The 25,789-nt window shown below is 46.3% G+C and overlaps 1 protein-coding gene across 8 annotated transcripts in view; it reads right to left on the bottom strand.

Annotated features, from left to right (window-relative positions):
- SGCD (sarcoglycan delta) overlaps window positions 1–14,208 on the bottom strand; it is a 345,566-nt gene extending 331,358 nt beyond the window's left edge. For 3 of the 8 annotated variants that reach the window (XR_014935431.1, XR_014935433.1, XM_015875793.3), the window contains exon 1: window positions 9,085–9,291. The gene's annotated coding sequence lies outside the window, so the exon portion shown is untranslated. Of the gene's footprint in view, window positions 1–9,084; window positions 9,292–13,722; window positions 13,835–14,137 lie in introns of those variants that run through there. The other 5 variants (XR_014935432.1, XM_015875791.3, XM_085518773.1 and 2 more) reach the window with 4 other exon arrangements.
- Between the last annotated feature and the right edge of the window lie 11,581 nt (window positions 14,209–25,789).

The raw sequence follows: 25,789 nt of genomic DNA, 5'->3' as shown, positions 1-25,789 counted from the left end.
GGACATCTTAAGAATCAACCACTGGCAAAAAGGAAAAAAAAAAAAAAGAAAGGGAATACTAATAAAAATCACTTATCATGATGATGAGAGGTATTAATGAATCTCAGTATCTTTGCCATGACCTGCATGAGTTCACATATCCATTACAAAGTCTGAGAAGGAGAAGGGACACAATGAAGCATCCAGCTGTATTGACAAGAAAACAATGAACAGTGGGCAGAATTGTAACCAATGCAAAAGGAGCAGAAGAGTCTGCAGGCACTTTGATTGGAGAGCGAAGTGACAGAGTAAATTAAATGTTAATAAATGCAAAATATTGCACTGAAAAATGGGTATGGCTGTCCACGTAGACTGACAGGTTGTGAATTAGCTGCTTTAGCTCAGAAGAGAGATGTAGTCACTGCAGACAGTTCTTTCTGGAAACATCAATTCAGCAGTAACCAAAAAAAGAAAACTTCAGAACTCTTCAGGCAAGACAGAGACTGAAATGCACAGCATCATTATGGAACAGAATGAACTCCTGATCTATCTGTTTTTAAAACACCCACAGAATCACAGAATCCCACCTGTAAAAGAAAACATGCAAAGCCATGCAATTTTCTTGGAAGGTATTACGATAAGCCATAACGTGTTTAATTGGTAAATTGGAATACCGGGGCTGAGGTGTATAACATTCTCCACCCTGGAATTACAGGTATTGGTTAACCAGTCAACCAGTTGGCTAACAACAAGCCATGAAATTCTACCTTTGCTTCTGCCCCTGCAAGGACACTCTTGTATACCATGAGAAGCATAAGGAGAACAACAGCTTTTGTATCATTGATTATAAAATAACCTTTTCCCACTTTAAAGCCAATGCTTGTATCCCCAAATTGAGCAAGGGCTGAAGACAGAGCTGCTCACCTGAGGCAGCTGCATTTACAGCACCCCAGCACACCCATCTCCTGCACCTCAGTGCAGAAGCAACACTGACACCACAGTTTTCCAGTCTGTGTTCATGACTAATTACCAGCTGCTGAAGGTGTGAGGTTTGGGAAGAACATCTCCAGCCTATTTCAGCTGATGAATCTCACTGATTGCTCTTAATGCTTTCTCTTAATGCATACAGTAGAATGACTAACGTCCTGACTCCCTGCACTTTCTGATGCTGAGAACACTCCTCCTACATACAAACTGTGACCCCACTAAGCCACGCAGGATATGCTGTAGCTGTTTACATAGTTTCTATGCTGCATCATTTTTCCAGAAGATTTAACTGAACAAATGCACTTCTGCAGCAACCAATTAAAAGGGATACTGATGAGGTTTTTAGAGCCACTCTGAGCATGGTCTGCACTTCATCTTTAAACCAGTTCCATCCAAGTCAGACAGCTTTGCTGTTCAAGCCAAAACACAGACTACTAGCAATATCCTATAAATGTATTTGAAATCCTCCATCTCTTTTTGCTTTCTCATAGGCAATTAGAGTGCAGGTGCTTCTTGCCTAACCCAGTAAAGCATGCTCTAAGTGTGATATTAAAGCATGAGACAGCATTACACGTCAGCCTGCACAGAGCCCATGCCACAGGGCTGAGAAGGAGACCCAGACTTGGGCAGAGTAAAACAAACAGAAAAAGAAACAGAAGAAAAAGCAACGGATTTGTTTTCCAGACAACTCAGCCAATACATCAAACCTTATATTCATGCCTTTCCAAAAATCATTATCCGTTGATAATTAATTACAGCGTGGTTGACTCCACTCCCAGTAATTTCACTGACACCAGGGTCAGTAAGTTCAGCCCCATCCCTATTCTCCCACTCAGCCCTACTACCTGCTTCCAAATAGCTCCCTCAGACCTAACATCTCCTTTCAAGTATCTGTTTCCAGCAGAGCATAAAACAATCCAACTATTGTCAGAGCACTGCTGTTTTGCCATCACATCCCCCACCCCAAAATGAGGAGTTTGATACACGAAGCAAGGCAAGCCTTTAGTCGCACCAAGCACAATGGGCTGCCCAGTAAAACAGTAAAATAATCACATAATCTCAAACATTTTATTCTGTTTTATTTTCTAAACACAAAATGCTATGGCAAGCTCTGTATACAAAACCACAAAAATAATTCAGCCATGCAGGACCATCCTGTAAGCAGAAAACTAAGCTACACGCTATGATTCTTCAGTCTTACTGAAGCAATGAAATAGCACTCAGGTTAGACATGGTATTCTTGCTCTAAAGGCCATTTTGTATTCATGTTTTTGAGCAGTAACATACGCTAAAAGACTTGAAAGTTGGAATAACTGTAAACTGGATGACATAGAAGAGTTAAAGTTCAGGGTTAAGGTTTTACTTGAGCGTGACAGCAAAAGCAGCAAATTGTATCCTTGTTCAGAAAGAAAGCGTAAGGTAGAAAATCCATTTACATCCTGTCTATGTCCATAAAGTAAGTCACAAGAGGAGCATAGCTGTGCATGCTGACACTCCAAAAAGAGTTCACGCTTCCTGCACCGGGGACTTTATAATTAAAAAAAAAGCAATGCACAAGTTATTTTCTAAATCATGGAAGCCTTTCCTACCCCACACCAGGGCTGCATGTTTTGCACACGCACAGCTGTCAGGATGGATCACGCTTCAGTCAGCAACGTGGCTCTTCTGATCTTAAACTTAACACAGGGTAAGAGAACAAAAGCTGGGGGCTGTGGCAACACACACTTTGAGAGACTTCAGAAAGTTACTGGAGCAAGACAAACTGCACAAGATTCTTCTATGAGAAGTCAGGCTAGCAGCAGTCCAAGAGCTCAAACGAGCTCTCATTTAATTAGCTCTTTGCCATGTACAGGAGAGGCTGTTCGAAGTGCCCAGTGCTGCATTCTCATTTGCACTTTGCTGCGATCCATACAGCAGCAATTCAGCCCTGAGTGAGGCAGAGCTCATTACCCAGCAGAGATGAGCTCTCCTGGCAGCGAGCTGCTCCTCCTGCACACAGCATCAGCCCCACTGCCCACCCCAGCAGGGCACAGTGGTACCCACAGGCAGTGCAAGTGCTGCACATGCTAGTGTAGGCCTGGGAGACCCAGGCCAGAAGCAAGGATACAGACTGCTGTCTGACACCGTGACAGAGTGAGTTTTATCCATCAGGAACAGGAATGCAGATGATGGGATGTTCTGCTCCAGCTTCAGCACCTCCCAGGAACTCTTGCTTTACTGGGCTGGGTGAATGCTCTGCCATTGCTGGAGCTCCTTCCAGGATGCCTTAAAAGAGGGTTAATAACCTGACCACGATCCTCTGCAGATTCTCAATTCATGCTCTAAAAAGACTCTTTCATTTATTAAGAAAACCTCCACTGCAGCATTGCACAGACAAGCCCTCTGCTCAAGCAGGGAAACTCGCTGGAGCCCCAGGATACTGGAGCAGCCTCATGCGACCAGAGCAATCATCCTGATCTGCTGCAAACTTCAGCAACAGGGAACCTCATTGGTAATGCCAACATGAAGCATCCGATGCAGAGCATGTCACTGCGCAGTGACCAGTGGGCATGGACTGAGCCAGGGCCTCAAAGCATCACTTTGCTCAACCCAACCACACGAACTTCCCAATGCTTCTTTCCCCTTCATGCTTATCAGCTTGCTTTTATCCAGCAGTGTTTTAGCAGCAGTTTTCTTATCATATTAAATTGATATCTCTGATTAAAAACAAACAAACAAAAAAAGGCCTAATTCTCCCATATTTCCACAGAGTGCTACAAGGGAGCAGATCTCTATCGAACCATGCTGTCTGTGCACAGATCTCACTCATTGACACAGGACTGTTCCCACCCTCAAAGAACACCACCACCAAAAAATATATATCACACAAAACACACACAGCTCCGTGGCAATCTTCTGCTCATGCCAGTAGTGCTGTATCCTGGATTTGGACATAACATAGCCTTTTCATTGCTGTTGTTTGTTTAATCACAGCCACCTACCTTTTCATTCTTAACAGTCCATTAACCTACAGACTGATGCAGCTACTTCTGATCAAGAGGTGAAAGTCGCAGCTTGACTCAGAGCTTTAAAAATAAGAACAAAAAAAGCTAAAAATATATAAATCAGCACAGAGGGCAGTTTGGGGACTCCCCTCCCTGCCAGCAGTCAGAGCAGTGACTGCCTGCTGGCATCGAGGTGTCTCGCAGTACGGTCTGTTCTCCCTCTGCTGAGCAATCCAAGCACTACAGAGAATAAGGAAGAGCGGTCGGTGAGTAGTGTCAGCATTGCGAATGAACCAACTTTAACTCTCAGGCTAACTGCTGAACAAGGATGAATGCCCACAAAGAGCTGCTTGGGGCCACCGTGCCTGCAGAGATGTGCACTGCAGCTGGACTCTGAGCATGGGGCTGTGGAGCAGAGCACACCTCGCTGAGCAACCACGCAGCCGACACAAGCCTGCAGTGAGTGCAAGGACCTGCTCAGGAGTTCTACTGCGTCAGAACTGGTCCATCAGCTGTAAGTGAGGCAAAACTCCAGCAGCACACAGCACCTCCATGGATATGGCCCCAGTTCTTCTGCATTCATGGATGCTCTTCAAAATTCAGACCATAAGGACTAAGAAGAGCATTAATGGGAAGTCTGCACCCAAAGGTGAATGCCTCAGTGGTTTCATTCCCTTAGGGGAGTTCACATGGCACAGCACTGGAGACTGGCTGATGGTCCTGTTGTGTGCACACCGCATGCAGGAAAGCAGGGCAGCCCCAAAGCCAAAAGCCTTCCCAAAATGCCACCACAACACCAGGAAGAGGCAGGATCAAAACAGTGCCGATAGCAGCACAACACAGGAGATGGAAAGCCAGAGCACAGAAATATTCTAGAAAGCAGCCCAACTTGCCACATACAATGCACTAGATTCAGCGAGCTCCCTGTGCATCACCAGCTTCTTGAAAACGTCACCAAATTCAAGAGCAGATATACTTAAAACTTAATGTTCACTGATAAACAGAGCATGATGCTAAGATGTGAAATGTTTTCACCCCCATGAGTAACCACATCACCTCCCATTCCAAGAAGAGAAGCAGACAGATGATGACCCCAGCATGCTATCTGTACTGAAAAGCAAGAGTCTCTGTTTTTCGAAGGCTACAAAGATAAGATTTTTAAGCTGTACTCAAATTTAACAGAAAAGCAGCTAAAAACAGCAGAAATCAACTTGGGGAGGTTGAGGACAGGCTGAGGGAGTTGGGTTTGTTCAGCCTGGAGAAGAGAAGGTTGTGGGGTGACCTCAGTGCAGCCTTTCAGTACCTGAAGGGAACTTACTCCCAGGAGGGGAGTAAACTCTTGGAAAGGGCTGATAATAGCAGGACTAGGGGAAATGGTTTTAAGTTGAAGGAGGGAAGATTTAGGTTGGATGTTAGGGGAAAGTTCTTTACTAGAAGGGTGGTTAGGTCCTGGAACAGGCTGCCCAGTGAGGTTGTGGATGCCCCGTCCTTGGAGGTGTTCAAGACCAGGTTGGACGGGGCCCTGGGCAACCTGATCTAGTAAATGTGTATGTTTGGTGGCCCTGCTAGGCAGGGGGGTTGGAACTACATGATCCTTGAGGTCCCTTCCAACCCGGGTAATTCTGTGATTCTGTGTGATTCTGTGGGGTGGATCATCTCAGAAACAGTACGGTACAAAGCGCATCCAGGTACACCGGGACTGAGAGCAGCAGCTGGAGGCAAGGAGAAAGAAGGCACCAAGTTCACAGGGAAAGGCACAGAAACATAAAGCAGTGCTTATGCCGGCCCCGGTCAGCAGGCCACGAAGAGTTCATCTCTGCGATATTTAGACCCAAACTGAGAAGAAACACTGGCATTCACATAGCATCCACCTTAGAACTTTCAGAGGGTGGGTGACTACAGCAAGGGAGCACAGGGAAGGCCTACAAATTGGCAAGGGTATTGAAAAGGAAACTGTGAAGCTATTCGCTGTGCTTAGTAACCTGTTGTCCAGAAAAGTTAGTGGTATGTTTCCAAACTACTCCGGCTGCATTCAGCAAAATTCTCTTGTTAAAATCAGTGAGAAACAAGCTGTGAGCTGCACGGAGCATCAGAAAGCTGCAGATGAAAGACAGAAAGTTCCTCCTGTGCTTTCTCTCCTTGCAGTTACTTTGTAAATCCAACTTTGTCATTAAGCAGCACCCATCTTAACAAAGCCCCTGGGAAAGCACCAAGCAGTTGTTAATTCATTTCTGACATTCACTTGGGAAATATTTCTGGGGTGAGGAGCTGTGTGCCAGCATGAGTTCTGCCTCTTTTAGGATGCCAGTGGTCAGCAGTACAGAGGCAGGGAACCAAGGCTGGGCAGCCACATGGACTGCCAAAGACAAATGGGCTCGGATGGTGAGAAGAGCTTTTAGGCTGACACCTTCATCCTCAAGCACCCCTAAGGGATGCGATGTAAGCAGATAACAAAGCCTCAGGTTCTCACAGATGAAATAAAAGCTGGAGTAGACAAGAGGGAAGGTTGTTTGTTTTTTTCCCCCCACTGTGGTGTTAGAGAGCTGCCCTGAGGGTCTTAATCAATGCAAGTGAATCTTTTCTATTTTCCTCTAGTATTTCCAAAATAATGTCAGTGAGATGCTGGCACTTTTGCAACACAGAGTGACCATTTCCCAGCAAGCTCAAGTTGGCCTTTATCAAAAGAACTGAAGAAATGCATTACGACTTCAAAGAAAAATAGCAAGCAAGGAAACAGAAGCAGCAGGATAACATTAGGTGGGATGGTTGGCTCTCAGGACAACTTTGTACTACTTTTCTTTTTAAGCCTGAAGTGAATGAAGAACAGCATAACCAGGGCTGCTGGTGCAGAAACATACCTGCAGCTACCCTGGACCACAAGAATAGCAAAGAATTCCAAAGTGCTCATACCATCAGACACCATCTAAAGGCATTTCCAGATCTAGAGTCTCCTCTCATGAGAGAAACACCTCCCTGTCCCTCTGCTTCATCACAGAGCCTACAAAGCTCTCCATGCATTCAAGCAGCTCCTAATGCACCACCTAATAACCTATCACCCAGATGATCCATGCATGCACACTGTGTCCACACGTCACATTAAATAAGGAGCAGCAGACCATGTTACATAACACCTTTACATAATTACAAACACCTGAACAGCCGGCCCTGCCTGCCTGCAGGTCTGCGTGTTGGCTTGCCCTCAGCCAAAGGAAAGGTAGGCAAGGAGCCTTCCAAAGCCATGCATCAACTCCCAGTCCTGCCTTAGCAGTGAACGGGATAATCTATTCCTCCAATTTCCTGCTCATAGCGCTCGCTTTGAAACACAAAAGAACCGCTACTTCTTGAGTTCTAAAAGCTGCAAGCAACACAAGCCTTCCTAAGTCACCTGCAAAGAGGCGCAAATAAAGGACAACATGGGCACACGAGCTCAAACCAAACACTAAAAGCCTCCAGGAGGCACCATAAGGAGCGAGCCATGTCTTCACTGCACTTCAATTCCAATGACTTCAAGGGGGGAAGACAGAGGTAATTCCTCAGCAGCAACCAGCATATTGCAACAGCTGTACCTCTGTTAATCACAGAGCTCAGGAGCAAAGTTCACGCACTGTATTACTGACAGGCGGAGATCTCTGAAGAGCTTTTACTCTCAGTCATCTCGTTGGGGCCGTTTCCAAATCATGACTCTTATTTTTCATTTATCAGGATCATTTTGCCTCAAACTGGCATTCAGAATAAAATTCTTCCTCAGAAAGAGCAGTAGTTTGTAATACCAGCCCGGATCCTCAACCGATACACATCGCCACGAGAAGTCAATGGAATTAGGTTAATTTATACCTAACAAAACACAACCATGACTTCTCCTCTTTGAAACGATGTTGTAAGTGGGGAAACCGTGCTCATTTACAGCAGATGCACTCGCAGGGCGCAGGAGTTCATCCCCACACACAGGGAATGTCACAGAGCACACGTATCCATTAACAGGAAGGCTCAGAGCAGCAAACTGATGCAAGAACGTCACCACGACCTATTCTGCTCAGCACACAATTGAGAGCTGTTCATTTCTCTTTTCAATGAGCCACTACCCGAGTGTTGATTTAATGGCTCATTTATCAGCCCCTCTGAATATTAAGCAATTCATTTTGCCTTAATTTGGACGATTCCATTTCACCCATCCTTTCTCCCCTTGAAAAAAAAATGTGAACTGCTCTCTAGGGAGAAGCTGTTTGAAAAGTTGACTTAACAGGCAGTACTTGGGAATCCACGGGAGCATGGAAGGTTACATGGAACACTCGGGTAAACGTTTTTATCTGACTTTCTTTTTCCCTTTGCATTTTATGCTATACCTGAAATTCACGTGTGTTAAAGCAAAGACAACCCAACGAGCATTGCTAACACTGCAGACTGAGATGCATCTTCCGCAGTATCTGCTGCCAGACAAGAAGCCCACCAGAAAATTAAGCACACAGCCAACACAACCAACAGCCTTCCTCAGCGTCGCGATTCTTGAGCAACCGAGTTCCTCTCTTGAAAAAAATCTGTTACTTTCCTTGAAACTTTTCTGTTGGAAAATACATCCATTATTAATAACGATACCGCGGGAAACACCCACGCACAGCAGCAGCAGCAGCATCTCCTGCTCTGAAGTTTGCATCTCGGAGCGCTCCGGCAGCACAGCGCACACCGGCACAACCGCCCGGAGCTGAGGACCGACCGCCCGCAGACATCGCACCTGTTGGGCAGCCCGGCCGCGTCCCGGGGCTTCCCGAGGTTCAGCTCCGTTTTCACCCCAGGCTGCTCAATCCCTCTCCGGGCTGATATAGCACCGGGCTCGGCGGCTCCATCCTTGCGGCCCCGCAGCACCGGCGGGGCACTGCCACAAGTCTCCTCGGGAACAACCCCCCTGTACCGCAGAGCTCAGCCCCGGAGCCAGGCGGCATTTCCCGACGCCAAGAGCCACTCTGCTCCCCGGGAAGGGGAATCGAGAGCCGCCGCACGGAGGGACGCGCGGGGCAGCGCTACCCCGGCACGGCGGTGGACCCGAAGGTTCCCCGCGAAGGGCAGCCGGGGCCGGAGCCCGAAACTCCACCAAGTGCGAGTCTGCCTGGCCGCGGACAGGGCAGGGCGCTGCACTCACCTGGGCACCGGGCGGCCGAAGGGGCGGGGGTGGGGGGACCGGCTCGGCCCCTCAGGACATCGCCGCCGGAGCCGCCGCCGGGAGCACGGGGGCCGGCGGCGGAGCGGCTCCTCCGGCAGCGGGGGCGCGGCGCTGCCTCACGCCGCGGCGCTGAGCCGCGCCGCCTCCGACACGCGGCCGCGGCGCCCCGGCCCCGGTTGGGGGGGGGCAGCGGCGTCGGAGGCGGACCCGGTTCCCGTGGCCTCCCCTCCCTCCCGCCTCGCCCCACCCGCTCCGCTCCGCCGCGCCCGCCCCCTCGGGAGCGCTCCTGATTTTTCTTCCTCTCCTTTCTCCCTTTGATTCCTTCCTTTCTTTTCTCCCTTTTTTTTTTTTTCTTGTCTCCTTCGCCCCACTTTTCTCTCTCTCCCCCCTTTCATCCGTCACCCCGTTTATCCCTTCCCCCCCCCTTTTTTTTTTCATTCCCTCCCATTTTCCCACCCCCCCTTTTCCCGTCTTCCTTACCCCCTCGTTTCTTCTCCCTTCCTCCTTCCCCCTCCCCCCTTTTTTTCCCCCTCCTCCTTTCCCTCAGCCCTCTCCTTTCCACAAGCTTTTAGCAGATCAGACCGCGGCCAGCCGCCAGCTGCCTCTCTCGGAGGAGACGGCCAGGGGCCGTGGTTAGCAGATGGCCCCGGGGGAGCAGGCTGCATGCAGCGGTGTGCATCGCTCCGCATCTCCCCCCTGCACCAGCCCCGACCCGGAGTGGCCGCCACCGGAGGGCACTTCCCTGGGCATCCTTCCCCACCCTCCTGCCCTTGAAGGTTTTGGATAAATCAGTGCGGTTTTTCCAAAGGATCCAGCTGGAATGAAGGAAGTGCGGTTCGTTGCTCACTTATGCCCTCACCCAGCCCAGCGTTGGGTCTCCATTTCCCAGAGCACCCAACGTGCAAAGTGAGGGCATGGCAACCCTCAGGCAGCCTGCACTCGGCACCCAGCCCTGCTACAAAGGCTTCCGTACCAACAGGCTTCATAATTCCACTGTACGAGTTTCATTCATTACAGATGGGATCAGTGGAAACGCTGTTTTCACCATAAAATGTCAATTATTTTGCCACTGTACACAAATGGTTTGGTTTTATCAGACCAGTGAATGCTTTTTCTCATGTTCTGGAGCTAAAGATCAAAGTTCACAGTCAACTCAGTGGCTTCTGATAGATATTCATCAGGACAAAGCTGTGCTTGTATTCATGGATTCCTGTCTAGGCTTTTCCCCATATCAATGTGAGTCCAGACTACCTTAAAATTCCAATAAAGTGCCGAGCTCTGGTTGATAGAATCACAGAATGGCTTAGGTCGGAACAGACCTTAAAGATAACTGAGCCCCAACCCCTGCCCTGGACTGGCTGTCCCCCACCAGCTCTGACTGCCCAGGGTCGCATCCAGCCTGGCCCTGAGCACCTCCAGGGATGGGTTCATCAGAGATCTGTAAAATCAGCACCAACAGAATGACTTTAAGCAAGGCCCCCTCAGATTAACTCATAGAATCACAGAATATCCTACGTTGGAAGAGGCCCATACAGATCACTGAGTCCAACTCCTGGCTCCACACAGGACCACTCAAAAATCAGACCACAATGTATGGAAAGTGCACTAAGTCCTGCCCTGTACACACACCTCTGTGCATGCACTCCTACTTGTAAGTCACACAGAGACGTTGCTCAGCCTTGCAGTGTCAGAGGTACAGCTGTAAGACTATTGCTGAAGAATTCTGATATGTTCATAAGTATCTACATTTTTTAAGAAGTACTGGATCCAGTTGGCCAGCAATGGCAGAGAATGTTAATTCCACTTAGTTACAGGAAAAAAAGTAATAAAAGCAAATATGTTTCCCTAAGGCCCCAGCCCAGAATGATGAAAAATCCAGTCCAGCAAACATATTTTGTTCAAACCAGTCTTCAATGTCATCTTTTTCCCACTGAAAAACAAAAGAGGAGGCAAACCTATGGCAAACTGAAGTATAAATGACACTCCTCAGGTCTATTAATTGTACCCAGATATAGCCTCAAGCTGGAGAAACAGGGACAGTCCTCACCCCAAAACTGGGCAAGCCCTACATGCAGCTCAGACATGCCACAAACACAAATGCCATACCTCCTTAGCCAAGAGTATTTAAAGTTATGAGGTCAGTGACAGCAGCAGCTGCTGCTCCTGACCTCAAGGGAATCATGGTTCTGCTTAACACAGATTCCTGTCCTTCCAGTTTCTCACTGGATTTCTGGGATCTGGGTTGACTTCAGAGCTGTGGGAGTGGGTTCATGCTCCTGCCATGGCCACAGGTGGCAGCGTGCTATGGGGGCAAAGGGAAAGGCAGCACAGGTCGAGAGAAATCACTTGTCCTGGTAGGGACAGCTCTACTCGTTTTCCCTGCCTTTAGGAAGGAACAGCTGCTGCTCAGGTTTGCCAGCACCCAGCATTCAAAAACCGTGAGTGAGAGACTCAGAAACAGGATGATTGTCTGTAAAAAAGGCTGATACTGGGGAGGAGGGAATGAAAGGAAAAAAAAAATGCCGCTTTTTATTTAGTCTGAGTTGCTGTCTGCAGGGATCTTCTCACAAACCTTTTTCTCAGTTCACGAGGAGCAGAGATCCACCCTATATTTTTCTTCCTTTCCATCCCCCCCCCCCCCTTCCTTTTTAATGAATGCTGGGATTCTAACATAATCAACTAATTCCAGGAGCTGAGCCTTGAAGATAAAAAAAAAAAAGAAAAAAGTATACCATGTTGCAAAGCTCACAATGCAATCTCATTGCATTGGAATTGGCAGCAGTTCACTTGGCTCTGGAAATAATAAAGTGGGAGACTGAAATGACAAACAAACTGGAGATCCAAACCCAAGTGCCACCAGGGAATGCAAAGCAGATGGCCAGCTAAAGAGGACCAGCCCAAAGAACTGCTGTAATCTTCCCAGTAAGATTACCGACAGCATCTGTGGTTACCTCCTTCCTATGAGCGTGCCCGGCATGCTTTGGACCTTGATGTCCTTGTCACGAGTTATTAAGGCAAGTAAACAAGCAGGAGCCCTCTCTATTGCAAATCATTTGTGTGCACCCTTTCGTAGCAAATGTCAGTTCAAGAACATTGGAGAGCACATGCAAAGGTTGGGGAACAGCTCTTTGTAAACTCACATGCCATCTTGCAACTAACTGGTCACTTAGCTACTGTGAAGACAATATTTGTGCATGCTTGAACTGATTATTCAGCATGCTTGTATTAAAATACCTGCTCTGTTTCAATGTGCCATGATGTTATTTTGTCAGAGGAATTTGTTTAGAAGCAGCAAAATTAAGTCTGTGCTAACCAGGGGCAGGCACGATGAAAATTAGATTTGGGGACTCCCCATAAATATGCAAGGGTGAGCATATGAGATCATATGTAGCAATTCATTTTCTGAAAGAGGGATAAGAAAACTAAATTACATTGTCTTCTGTCACATCCAGTTTGCTCAGCAGAGGGAAGCACACAAAGATCAGCTGTGACCATGGGAAGTAAGCAGTGTGGTAACAACACCATGCAGAGATCCACTGGAACTGATCCTTCCTGCTTACCCCCAATCAATGCATTGGTTTATTGGAGAAGAAAACAATTATCGCACAGCAGTTTCAGACTGCCAACCCCAGCAGATTCTCTCTGCTGCCAAATAGGATTTCTCCTTAGTTTATGTCTAGCACTTAGTAAGGCTGCCCAGCCTTAAAGCATACAGTCATTTTCTCCAATTTTGACTCTTATCTGCCTGGGAATGCAGCACTGAACCCTAACTAAAATTCCATGCACCTCTCTGTGGTTGCTTGCAGAGAACAGGATCGTGAACTCTGGACTCAATGGGAAAAGTTTCTCCACATGCGCAGCTAAATCCTACCCACTGTATTGGTGGGTGCATCTCCATTGCCTGTTGGTCTGAAGTAAGCAGGATATCATCATTTGGGGATGACAGGGAATCATTTGGGGATGACAGAGTCCCTCCTGGATGAATATAGCACTCCTCTCCCAGCTTGGTTCGTGACAGCCTGACAGCCACAGAAATGCACAGAGTGAACAAGGTCTTCCTTCCCCACCAGCCAATAACGATAATTACACAGGCAAGCCCACATTAATTTAGGTTCAGTCCTTTTCCCTCTCAAATTAACATCCATTTGGCTGCTGGCGCTGACGTTACCAGAAGCTGACCCGGCATCACAGAGCAAAAATGAGATTGCTGCTTCCCCTCATCAGGGGCTGAGGGAAGTGCAGACCTAACAAACACGAGCAGCCAGGGCAGCTCCCAGCACTGCTGTGGGGTTCTGGGCAGCAGGTCTGCACCACAGTGGTTAACTCAGCACAGGGCACACAGAGCTGTCCTGCAAGCTGCCACATCCCTCTGTTGTCTCTTCCTCAGCTACAAATGCCCTCAGTCCCACTGATTTCCGTTAGCTGGCCACTCCCAGCCCTGTTTCTACAAACAGAGAAAGTAACTGTTTACCATTCCCGACTCCAGGCCTTCTGCCAGATAACACTTGCAGATGCACTGCCAAGGCAAGCTTCATGCAGGAGAAAGAAAGGAGGAAAAAAAAAACAAACAAAAAACAGCACAAATGGCAGATGAAATAGACCAGCTCCAATTCTTACCTTCAGAAGCAGACTCTGCTCAAAGCCCACAAATGCTTTTACTATGCTGGAAGTCTGCAAACTATTTTTAGTTCCCCTCTGGGCTGCCATATAGGGCCAGCAGCCCCCTGCCTGCCACCACTGATCTGCCCAGCAGAACTGCAGGCCACCTGCTGCTGGTGAGTCACCATGTGTCGAGCTCATGCGATAAAGATAGGCAAAACAGAAATACAATTGCTTATTTTCCTCCATACCCCGTGTGTTTGTGCCTCCCCGTGTTCAAAGCATATAAAATCCATGCAAAGGTGATTACATCTGATCACCAATTCACATTACCTTCAAACCAGAAGCTCTAAGAGGTGATAACTACAGCAGAAATATTCTTGTTTATACTTGTGGCATGATTATCTGCGCGTTTACATCTACATTCACTTACACATGTTTGCATTCATCCTCAGAGTGACCGTGTTCTTGCAATCTCCTGCTCTGGTCCACGCAAACTTGTCTTTTCTCTGAAAACAAGAATGGAAATTCATTGAAACTCCATCTTGATCCTATCTTGCACCTGCAGTAAGAAAGAACAAGCTTGGGAAATTCTCAGCACAACCCTCCTTACACTCTACAATTTAGTCACTCTTATTAAAGGCAATGGAGACACGTCCTCAAATACAAATGGAAAAAACATTAACAGAAAATACAGAAAACCTCTGAAAACAGCCTTAATTGTCATGGCAGAATAAGTGCAACATGGGAAGCTGTCCCTTTTAGATTTACTGACACAGCCATGTAAGCCTGTATGTTGCCCATACAGAAGAACATCCAAAGTATTCAATGGATAATGAAAAACTTCCTGTAGGTTTACAAAATCACTGTGTTGACTGTATTCCAATAGAATGATTTTAAAATGTATAAGATAGTTCTGTTTCCAGAGAGCTCTGCAGATTTTCCAATACATTTCTGTAGAGGTGATCTGCTGTGTTGCGTTGTGTTATGATACATTTTGTGATGTTGCTTTGGTTTTTGTTCCCCTCTCCATCCTCTTCTCCTGTTGATCTGGAAGAGGTAGAACCCAAGTGTACGGTGACAATAACAAAAAGATGATAGCTATAAATACCCAAAAGGTTATTTACAGGAAAAATTCACCCATATAGAAGCCTTTGGTCTGCTAGGAACCACTGAGGCAATCTCCACCAAGGAGCAACCTCAAAGAGATGCTGCCTTAGTGGTGGTCAGCCCTTAAATGAGGTCTAGAGGAGATGGAGTCAAGCTCCACCCCTTCCAGGAGTACAGCTAAATTACTCTCACCTGTGCTCCCACAGCTGACCCCGACACTTGCCTCAGCTGATTAATCAGAGGTTCAGGCTGTGATTACCAATTTCCCATACACCAAGGAACTGTCCCAGTCTGTCTGGTTCACCTTCCCCAACAGGAGCTGGGTTAGACAGCAACAAATGTCAAGTTTTCCCTCTTTCAGCAGCTTAGATTGCATATAAATCCCATTAAAAAAAACACTTCAAGAGCCAAAGGAAGCTCTTAATATTTTCCCCTTGCACGTGCTCTGGGCCCCAGACAAAGTTTAGAAATTTATTTCAAGCCCTGTAATTTAAAATAACCCCTGGCAAATCAACATCTCGTTACCCAAAATGACCACCTGCCAACACCAACCCTGAGCAATTCTCCACCAACTAAAGGTGAAATCCCGGGGTTCCTTCCTCTCTGTTTCCAACTGCCTATGCCGTTTCGGGGGGGCAGCAGCCGAGCTGCGGTATGTGGGGCAGGCAGCCCCTGAAGCTCCGGCAGTTCAGGCAGTACATCAGCCCCGCGCTCTGCGGTGCTCTATTCCCCCCTAGTGACCGGAAAGCTCCGAGGGCACTGAATCAGCTGCAGCCTTCCCACTCTTCAGGGCTGCTGCATCCCCCGAACACAAGCAGCTCTGGCTTTGTGCTTCATGTCCTGCGATCCATCCAGACAGCTCCCTGTGCAGCCGTGGCCATCTCAAGGGACAGAAACAACCCATGCAGTGAACTACAACCCAAGCATAAGGGTCAGCTCTCCTCACCACCCCTCCAACCACAGCCTGGGCGTGCCACTGACATATCACCTAACACCACGGCTCTCTATATATCCATAAAGCAAAAAAAAAAAAGTAGGAACAGAAAGAAAAAATAAAATAAAATCCAACCCACACCAACACGTCTGCCTCGAATCCCAATTAGAAAAGAATTGTTTGCCTTAATTCTAAATGTATTTAGAATATGGAGCATATATTTCCAAAGGATGTTTTGTATTTACAGCGTGTCTGTCGGGTTATACTGCTGCAGTGTAATTGTTTTCCTGCTGAGAATTATAGCAGTGAAGTTACTCTGGGTGCGATTACAGCTAATTATAGTTTCGCTTCAGAATTTAAAGGCTCTCCTGCAACGCTCCCTCCTTCCCACTTAGACTCCATGGCCTCGGAGCACATCGTAGTTGCTGCCCATAATTGGAGTAACCGAGGTCTGTGAGGTCGCTGCCAGCTTTGTGGTGCTTGGGTGCATTTGAGATTTAGTTGATAGAAATGGGTAAAACAGTACAGTAACGATGTGAGGGGAAATCCGTAACAAACACCCTGCACTGAGAGCGGAGGTGAGACAATCTCAGCCAAATTTCACCTGGGGGCAGCTTTAATCTTGAGAAAGTGGCACTCCTCAACTGACCAGGCGATGGGCAGACTGTAGGCATGAGAACTGTGCAGAGTTTGTACCCAAATGGTACAAAGAATTTTAACAAAGAATGTTTGTGCTCATAGCTGAGGAGCAGGGAGATGTTCATCCCTGTGCACAGACCCAGCACAAGGTGACTGCTCTGGTTTCAGAAGGGGAGCCCTGGGAGAGCCTGGCTGAGGCAGTGGGAATGGTATGAATTCACTGACAGCTCCCTGACGAGAAACACTTCTTGACGTTTTTCATAACTTTAGCTGCTCTTTTGCATCTAAATCCACAAAGTCTGATGCTGGAATTGGGTTTTCTTCATCAATCTCTTCCTTCTGCCATACCTCTGCCTGTCGCTGCTGATACTGTGAGCACGGAGCTGAGCTCTGGCCACGTGGGAGCAGCTCACAGACAGCTACAACCCAAAAGGACCAGGGATCCCATCCCATGGTGAACCAGCTGGGGTGGCCTCAGCATGAGCTCAGCACAAAGAACACTACTGGTGGTGGATCTCTCTGGGCCTTCAAACCCTTGCAGCTGGATGGAGAAGGGCTCTGGGGCAGCCCCGATATGTCCGCATCCAGATGGTGCGGCTTTGGGAAGAAATGCACTCCACTGCTGAGCTGCACCATGTGTTTCCAAACAAAATGTCAATGAGTTTTCCAGATAAAAATGTTAAAAATGTATGAGCAGCAACTGTCGCACGGAATGGAGCTAATAACCCTGGTAGGGCTTTTTTTTTTTTTCCTTTTGAAAACAGGGGACATCGTGTTTAGAACCAATGTGTTCTTATGCAATTATAACTTCATCAGGCTGAAGGCCAGGAAGAGTCATTAAATCTTCACTTGACCTTGTAACAAACCTTTGCATTTCACCTGGCTGTCTCTGATCGCACACAGCTCTAAGGCTGAAGGTAGTCAACAGCAGAGAAAAGCAGAGCCTGACTCTGAAGCCATTTTGTTCTGAGAATTTGTTCCAACAACCAAAATCAGCTTCCAGCTACAAACAAAGAAACAAACAAAAACCACCACAACACACACTTCATTTAGTTATATCCTGTTCAGCTTTCAAACATCGACCCTTCCAATTCTGTTTGATAAATTAGAGACTCTCTTAGGACATCATATTTTTTCCCCAGAAACAGACTCACACAGGAAAAAAGTCACCTTAAGCATATTTTGGTCAAACAAATCCACTGGGCTCTTCAGGTCTCCTATTATCAGATATTTCCTCTGACTCCCACACTATTTCAGCCACATTCTCTACACATTCTCCAGCTTTTCCATATCCTTCCTAAGTTGCAACACAGCCTGTTGCCATTTCAGACCTGATTTTAACAATGATGCACACAGAAGGAAAATTACCTCTTTTCCTGTTTTTCACTACTTGACCCATTGACATGGGCCATACAAACTCCTTTTGATAGTCCATCACATGGTGTTGATGGACAGGGAGGGGCTTTTAAGTGTGCCTTTCTTCCCACAGGTCAATAGTAAATGCAGGGCTGTGTCCTTGGGCAGACCAACATCTAGTTTGATAAATTCTTCATCATCTTTATCAGAAGATTCAGGTTCCTCAGTGCCATTCTCCCTTCCTTTTCTCAGCATACCACCTCCTTGTTCTTTGTGCTTAGCAAATGTTTTCCTCTGGTGTTTTGCTATGGATCACTGACACAAACACTGGAGAGCTTTGGTACTCTGACTTCACTTTCATCTTCCCCAGAAACCACAGGTCCGCTTGGTGCCAGTTCTCCATTGAGAACTACTTGTTAAACTCTGTAAGACACCTCTTAATCCATTTAATGTATATTCTAATGTCACTGAATAGTGCTAATGTTTAATCAGCATGTTATTCAGCACCAAGTCAAACACCTTACAAAAGTCTAAATGCACTAATTTTATACAATCGTTTTTGTCAACCAGGCACGTAATATAATCAGAGAGGGAAATTAGGTTTCTTTGATAAAGTTTGCCGTAAAGCCATGTCGTTTAGACTATTTACTAATTCAGTTCTGCACCACCTTTTGAATTATTTAAACCCAAGTGATTACAAACTAACTAGCCTGCTTCGGTCTTAGGAAATACTTCCTCCAAACAACCTTCTCTCTGAAATGAATGTAGATGGTTTTCATATCACTGAGTGTTAGCTCACTCCTGAGGAAGATCTTTGTTTCCAGCAAGCAGACTTCTGCCTTTTGGAAGCTAAACACTGGTACTACCTGCTCTGGATACCTGTGCCTGTTCCTCCCAGTGCCCTTCACAGCCACCCTGCTGGCAGTGCCCCACCAGAACTTCCAGGGGAGACAGAGAGAGAATCACTCCCACAATTTGCATTGCAAGAACTAAGAAATGACTTCGTCAAGAGAAAAAATGCAACCTGTGGCACTCCTGTGTGCACCTGGCTGCACATCACCCTTGCTGCAAATCACTGTGATTTATGGCCCTGGGTATATCTGTGCTTTAACTACATTAGGACAAAGCTTTTGCCCCAGTATTATGGGCATGGATGGACGTGTTTAGGAAGGGATTCAGCTGCCCAGATGTTTTTAAGCCTGTTTTCTACACAAAGTTCAAGCACAAAGACATGAATATCTCTGTGTCAGGATCCACCTCTTTTGTCCAGATCAGGTTACCTGAAGGGGCCTGAAGGTATCTGGGAACCCCTGGTTCCCTTTGCCTGCTCCCCATTTTACTCCTTTAAACAAGTCAGTTTTGTCCTGCCAAAATCACTGTTGCTTACCTCACTGAATAACAACAAAACCTGCAGGAATTGGGCAGAGAGCTGATGTTTTGTACATAAAGACACAATGGCTTCTCGGAGCTCCTGCTGTTATTCAGAAATCACACAAAATGAAGCTGAGGCAGGGAGGAAAGCAAGGCAAAGAGGTGAAGCCTTCATACTTCACGAGCATGCCTCATTTGCTCTGCTGTAACTCAAAAGCGTAATGCAAAGAGCAGGGAGGAGAAAAAAGAAATGAAAGAGTAAATTATATGCAAGCCACTGGAATTATCACTTAGCTTTTGGCAAAATACTGACTCCTGAATGATCTTCATCAAACCTTGTAAAAAGTACAGCCTCTAGCTGATGAATCTTGCCATGGGCATTAAAAGGGGATGCTGTTGGAAATGTAAACGAAGGGGAATGGCAAAGAAGGCTTAATTTTAATTAAGTAACCTGCATGTATGTCTGCATTTGGTCATGGATCTCTTGCGATTTGGAAAAGAAGGCTGCTTGAGGGCTTGAGTTTTGTTTGTTTTATATTTAAAACATGGCATTTCAAACATCTTCTGTGCTGGGCTTGGAGGACCTGATCACATGCAGCAAAGGCAGAGGTGAAGCTCCTGCAGTGCACACCTTGACAGCAGTGCAGCCAACGCCATGCAGCCAAGCCCTGCCCTGCTGCATCTCCTCCTTCCCAGGGAGGATCTTTGAGACCCTGTGCAGGGGCTGAGCTTCTCATTTTGGGAGTGAGATGAATAAATGTACAGCTGTTTGTACCAGCAACCCAGATGTTTTAAACTGGATTTTCCTTCTGACATTTGACCATAATGTGGGTTTTTGTTCGGCCTTTAGCCCAACTATTGAAGGTAGGAAAGAGTTCACTATGGACAAGGGGTAAGCAATGGGGGAGAAGAAGGTATTTGTTATCTAGAGCAATAATTTATCACTTCCAGACAGTGCAGCAGGATAAAAAATAGTCTCGTGGATAAAAAATTGATTTGAGACTGAGAGAGGTAGGTTCTGTCCCCACCTGGTAGATCTTGGACCTGCCAAATAGAGACATAAAATGGAAAACAGGCACCCTCTCCCAGATGTTGTTTGGGGGGTGGTCCAGTATGACAGGGACACACTGGGCTGCAAAGCCCCAAGTAAAATCCCAAGGAAGAAATCTGCATGACCTAAAGAACCCTGGACTTTTTCATCATAAACAATGTGCCAGAAGGGACGCTGAGCTATTGCACACACTGTGTACCATTTCCAGTTTCACTTTAATCACAAATCAACACCAGTTCAACATTAAACCAGGAAGAAATTCCTTCATCCAACTTGTGTTGGCATCAGGCAATCCTCCCAATAATCTCTCCCTGAGACTCCTTTTTTTAAGAAGTGATTTTTAAAAATCACTTTAAGTGATTTAAGAATCCTCCTAAATGTAAGCTGCAGGCAGGGGAAGATACTTATTGGTCTGTTTTTAGAGAGAATTTTTGGCTCAGCTTCTTCTTCCTACCCCGCTCATCACTGATGTATTTTTAAATGAATCCTAAAATACACACCAGGAAACTCTATTAAATAAAAATCATGAATGGCATGCAGACTGTGCTATTACTGTGCATAAGAAGATAACAAGACTCAAGAGACTGCCCTTTACATTCTGCCGCTCTTGCTAACTACAGACCTGGACGAGCACATGCACACGCCCCATGCTGAAAGGAGACCATCACCAGCTCTACACAACATGCCTGGAAAGAAGTCAGAGGAATACAAGATGGGGGAGAGAACTGGGATCCATGAGCTACAGCTCTCAGTCTGCTCAATTAGCTAAGTGATTGGTCATGCACAGAGATCCCCAATGCATCGCTGGTTGGTTATCAGCAATACTGGCCATGAGATAGAGAGGCACTGGCCTCCCAGTGCAGCAAACTGGAGGAAAGGATTAAAACTCTGAAAGCTTTTTAAAGCCAGGCTCTCACCTCAGAACGCAATAAAAGAAAAGCTTTTAGATCATTCCTGGCAGAGGAGTTGGAAAGCTGCCATGTTCACACAGAGTAACTATGGTAATCCATATCGGGTCGCAGAAATCATCCTCAGTATACAGTCTTTTAAGCCCTCCAAGAGGCCTTCTTCCTAATCTACTTAAAAATAAAGGATGTTTGAAGGTCAAGCAATACCAATCACGGGACCAAAGGCACTGAATGGGGAATGGGTTGGGGCTCCATGTCCCTGAGCATCGGCTGTTGTGCCTGCAAGAAAGGAGAGCCCCAATGCAAGGGACAGCAGCTGGGCAGGGGCAGACACCCATGCCTTGTGCTCTGCCTGCCACGTGAGCTGGATCATGCCATTCGCTAGGAAGACTGCACGATTAAGATGCACTGTAGAAAACCGGCGCTTAATTGCTTTGATGCTCAGGTGATTGAGAGCTGAATACATTAGTGTGTCAAAATTACGGAACACAAAGGCCTTGATTCTGTTCTTTTCTGTGCCAGTGTAAGCGAGGCCCTGAGTTCACCTCTGTGTGCATCTGAGGATTGCTGGAGCTTATTTACGTCGGCAGCCACTGCCCTCAGCAACATTTCAGCTCTATTTAAGTATTTGAGGTTGCAGTGTGCCTGGTTGAAAGGAATCTGCTGCTATCGTTCGCATAGGTAGAATCAGGAGTGGAGGAAATCAAGTTTCATTATTTCAAAATTAGCTGAAAATTAAATTCCAGTGCTTAAATCCCCATGGTGCAGCCCAATCTTTTGCCCTGCTTCACCCAGCTGTGCATGCACAGCAGACTTCTGACATCCATGTCACCTTCATGAGCGTTCCTATGGATCCATCAGTGTTTCAACAATCTTTGCGTGTCTCTGAACACTCTTGAAACCAAGGGCAAGTTACTGTGATAAGAGCTGGACCCAGAGTGATCAAGAGAAACAAAAGTGGATATCAAGAAAAAGGTTCTGCACCAGAGTGTGGTGGGCATGCAACAGGCTCTGACACAAACTAAGGTCTTCCTCAGGTATGGGGTCATTTTTACTTTCTGGTTTGCAAAATGGTTATACTTGCATGCACAAAGCTGCTGAATGCTCATCTGCCTCGTTTGCTCATATGAATACAACAAAGGGCAAACATCTGCATTCTGGGAGAAAAAAAAACAATAGATTACCAGAAAAAAAATACGCGGGCAGAAAGCCTCACTGATTCCAGACACTCAGCTTTGGAGATGCTTTGAAAGTTAAAGCTACAAAATATCCATTTTGGATACTGTGAGTATGAGTTGGCATGGCCATGCCTTCCAGCCTGAGGAACTGCAGCACGTCCCAGCACCTGTTTCCCAGAGAGGGAACGAGGGACAATACTTTTTCCATCCATGAGCTTCACTTATTTGTATCATAATGACATGGTGACACATTGAAGATATGTTCTTCCTCAGGCAGCTCTGCTGGTGGCTGCTGAGCAGACATCATCTGCAGGAAGCCCTGTGTATCCTCTCCATCTTTTCCTTGCCATGTCTGTGAGTGCTTTGGGACAAGTCAACAAAGTGCCTGGCTGCCCCATATCTTTCTGCTGCCTCCTCCAGCCCAGGCTCTACACAGGTCTTTGAGGAAGAGCCCAATGTGGGCAGAACGCAGCTGTACAGAGCCCCTTTGCAAGAAGGCGAGCACAAACATTCATTCTGCCTCAAGCAGTCCTTTGTACATGCCACTGCAAAAGAGGCAATTGTGGAGTGTCAATGAGTGTTTAATTATAGAACTACTTTGCTAAGCTGAGCATCCTATGAGGAAATTACATTTAGGGAGCACAAGCACAAATGAGACTCTAACTGTCAGCTTTATGGATGTCTGTTGTTGGGATACAGCTCCTTCAGCTGTGATGGAAGAGGCTTATATTTGGGAAAGAGATATAGAAGCTAATGCACATGCTTCTTGTACACACATTTTCCACCTGGAAAATGTCTGTGAGGACATGGTCTGCTACACTGTGTTTCTGGCACAGGAGGGAGAAACAGATGGAGAGATTGTCTAAAACCCTTTCTTCTCCATAGTTAATAACCTGGAGCTCTTCTAATATCTAGCATGGGTAGCTTGCCTTCATCACTATATGCATGCTCTTCAGAGGAAAGCCAGCTACGTTCATGGGCAGGATAATATGAAAATGCACAACAATTTTACGACGAGAGCAGGATAAGCTCTTAAAACTGCAGTGTCCTTTATGAAATGCTGTTTACAGCAGATCTGTCACGAGCATCAGTAACTCACCTACCCATCTGAGCGCTGCGTGACATTTTAGTGCCAGTGGAATTGGGAACGAAACCAGCCGCATTTTGACACAAGTATAGAAATGAGGAAAACCTTTCTTTTCTTCTTTCTGTCTTAAACCCGAAGTGGAGGACTGCAGTGTTTCTGAATAATGAAATTTCAGCACATCATCTCATCTTCAGTAGATAAGATCGGGCTTATTAGGAATTAAACAAAATGTTGAGGTTGTTAGTTTTCCTGTGAACAAAAGGTCTGTTTCAGTCCAGCTTGACCTAAGCTGCAGTACAATACCACTGGTGGAAGAAATTCCCTTCCTACTCCCCTGCAGAGTTGGTTCTATGCTCTGAAGTATGTGATTTTATTACCCTTAATTTACCATGCCAAGCTACAAATAATAATGACCATAAAATTATCTGTCTCTTGTTAAAATGCAGCAGGAACGCAGGGCCTCATTCGACAGTGAATTCCAGAGGAGACTTTCATGCTGTGTGAAGAATCACAATCATAGTGCCATCCACAATGAGCAAGAAATGCCGACTGACAGGAGGCAATCAGAGCATCTCCCCAGCTCTTGCTGAAGCGAATGCTTCAATAGCTGAAACAAAACTCTTTAGCTCCTACAAATTCCTCACATCCCTTTGGTGCCTACATCTCATGGTAGTGAAACTTCGGCTCCCAGATAAAATTCCTACGTGTTACCTCTCCATTGTAGGAGCTGCCACAGGAAGCCAATGCTGTTAATTCAGTCTGCAGCTAATAATTCCCTGTTCATAAGTCACCTGTTTCTCTACGTCTAAGGGGGAATATTGGGGAGCTATTGGTAACAGGTGAATTGTTGGACTGGATGATCTTTTAGGTCTTTTCCAGCCTTGGTGATTCTATGATTCTATGAATACAGACTTTTCTTGGGACACTAGGACTCAAGGGAATTACCTGTAGTTAAACATCTGATTAATGACTCATTAGGAATCAGCAACGGTGTTTATTCAGTCCCTGTCTGAGTGTGGTTTTGTAATTATGTGCTTTTGAGACTGCAGGTGTGTGAAATATTCATAACCCAAATGGAAATATGAGAGAAGTGCAGTTTACACTCACTCAAGGGCTGGCTGTTCCAGATTATAAATATAAAACAGAAAAACAAAGGTGCAATTATTGCAGTGCCCAGGGAGTGCCCAGACACTCATAAGGCTCTTTACAATCACATCAGAATAAATCGTTTGGGATGGAAATTTAGCATCTAAGTGGCAGAGCCTCCTACCCTCCTCATGCCAGAGGGGATGAAACACAACGCACAGGGCAGGAGGAGAAGCAGGCCGATACCAAGCAAACACTCGCACCTAAAAAGTTTCCCCATCAGCTTCAGGTGGGGCAAAATCCATTCTGAAGTGCTTAACTTCACCTCCCTGTGGCTGCTGTGCCTTCCTCAAGGCCACTTCCTGTTTCTAATTTATTTTATGCCGTTGTTTTTTAAGAGGGTTGTTTGAGAATTCCCTCGGGTCCCTTCTATGCCACGCTGCCACCTCGCAGAGCTCTCAGCGGTGCTGTACAGCTAAGCGTTACTCACAGGAGGACGGCAGCGGATAGTCAAGCAGAAGCAAATCTAAAAGCAGTGAGTCGTCAAATGTGAGGAACGCAGGAGGGAGCTGACAGATGAAGGACAGTGCAGAGTCCCTAAATCCAGAGCGTGTTTCTGAAAGGGAACTTTTTTTTTTTTTTTTTCTCAAGAGAAGCATTTCTATTAGTCACTCTCCACCACCAAAAAAAAAAAAAAAAAAAAAAAGGAAGGATTTATGTGTTTGCCCTCACCAAGTGCCTAGGGTAAAGTGCTTTGTGTCAGTCTAAAAGAAGACAGACAAGTGCTTGCAGATGGCAGGAGGCAAGCGGTGAAGCCTGAGCTCTGCTCTCACCAACTGCAAGGCACTGGACAGATCTGGTCTCAATTCCCCTCACTACAGCCTGCACCCCATGTCTCTTGACCTGTTACTATGCACCAGGAGCCTCCTCTCTCTAACATCCATGAAGTAACTGAAGGCAGTAGCCAGCTCTCTCTGACTCTTCCCCAGGCTGAACAAATCCAGAAAACTTTGGTGCTTCCTTCTCTTGACCAATGGGTAGGGGCAGCCTAAGAGAGATGCTGAGGATGGGCATCTGCAGCATAAGCCAAGAGCTGAGATTCAACACTTAAAGCCAGACTATGGGAAGGGGACAGAGGAACCCCCAGCCTAGAACCATGATAAAGACCCCAAATCTTTGGACTGAACATGACCACAACTCACAGAAAGATTCCCAAATCCATTTGAAACATGGATTTACTGATGGGAAATCCACAAAAATAGTCTCTATTTCTCTCTATACAGTGGTAATAACAGCATCGCCTCACTCTTCTCCAGTTCCACACTCAAGGTCCCTGGTTAATTTCTCAGCCACTGAAGCCAGCTC

Source organism: Coturnix japonica, chromosome 18 (assembly GCF_054131305.1).
Source record: "Coturnix japonica strain WE chromosome 18, WE-NBRP24, whole genome shotgun sequence".
NCBI lineage: Eukaryota > Metazoa > Chordata > Aves > Galliformes > Phasianidae > Coturnix > Coturnix japonica.
Note: the sequence above shows the minus strand (reverse complement) of the source record. Positions and strands in the feature narration are given on the sequence as shown.